The sequence below is a fragment of the Haliaeetus leucocephalus genome, unplaced genomic scaffold (assembly GCF_000737465.1).
Source record: "Haliaeetus leucocephalus isolate CR32 unplaced genomic scaffold, Haliaeetus_leucocephalus-4.0 Scaffold1, whole genome shotgun sequence".
NCBI classification, from domain to species: Eukaryota; Metazoa; Chordata; class Aves; order Accipitriformes; family Accipitridae; genus Haliaeetus; species Haliaeetus leucocephalus.
The window spans coordinates 16187296-16188519 of NW_010972437.1; the positions used below are offsets into that span (position 1 = coordinate 16187296).

At 62.1% G+C, this 1224-nt stretch overlaps 1 protein-coding gene across 1 annotated transcript in view; it reads right to left on the reverse strand.

The window, feature by feature from the left end:
- The window catches only part of TBR1 (T-box, brain, 1), a 6367-nt gene that overhangs the window by 955 nt on the left and 4188 nt on the right, over positions 1 to 1224 (reverse strand). The gene's annotated exons all lie outside the window — the stretch shown is intronic.

Sequence of the window (1224 nt, forward strand, 5' to 3'; positions counted from 1 at the left end):
ACGGGACGGGACGGGACGGCGGCCGCCCCAGCCCTGCCCGGGGCCTAGCGCTCCTCTGCGGGCTCGGCCTCCGGCGCCAGGAGCGCCGAGGGCCTTAACGGGGGGCCGGGGGGGGGGGGGGGGAGGGAGGCGAGGAGAGCAGGTCTCTCGGGACCGGTTGGCCGTTCGTTGCCGGGGCTGAGATCTCTTGCTCCGGCCCGAGCCCGGCAGCGTCACATCCCGCGCGGTGACGCATTGACCCGTCCTGCCATATGCGCAACAGGCAACCCGGTCATTTGCCGCGAACAGCGTGAATGGCAGACTACGGAATCATATCGGCTGTTTAACACTTATTATTGGGAGTCGCAGACGAACCATCAACATTTTACCGAGTTTAAATTAAGCTAATCTTTAAACACCTACTGTAGGAAACGTAAAACCAGACACATCCAGTGTTCCCTGCGTGGCCTATATATAATTCTCCCATGCTGGGCTGCAATTTGCGATTATAAAAACTTTAATGGATGAATAACTACTATCTGTATTTAATTCAGGCTAAAACTGTGCTTTAATTAACCCTCCACGCCTCCTGGAATTTCTTATCCAAAATAAACTTGGCCCTTAAACAAATCCGACGTGCTAGACAACATTGAAGCTTCCCCCTCCCCCTGTCTCCTTTCAAGTGACGCCCTATAAAGTTTTTTTCCCATTAAAAAGAGAAAAGCACTTGCGGTTGGGGCGAAGGCCACGCAGCCTTTCTAAAGGCCGCGCATCTTCAGAGCTCGCAGAAGAGTGGGCGGGCACGGCCGCCGCTCTCCGTGGCACCGGGGACCGCCGTTCCCCTCCCGCCGGCGGCCCGGCTCCCCCGCCACAGCCCCCGCGACCCTCGCCCGTGGGGGAGAGCGGCCGCACCACGAGCATCCCGCCGAGGAGAGCCGGTGCTGGGCCCCGGGCCCCCCTCGCACTGGTTCATCAGGCCTCGGCGTCGTTTCCAGCCCGGGACTGAAATCCCGCTGCCGGGGGATGCTGGACGGCTGGCGGAGCTGAAGGAGGCTTAAGCAGGCGCTGAAGGTACGCGCGGGCTTAGGCCGCTCCCCGCCGCAGTTTAGGGAGGAAAGAGGAGGTTTCCCCTCCCAAAGCCCGAGCCCCGTCCCGCAGAGCCGGGCCCTGCAGCGCGGCGGGTGAGGTCCCAAGCCGCCCGCCCCCTCGGGCGTGTGGGCCGCCCTGTGCCCACCACCTCCCGCT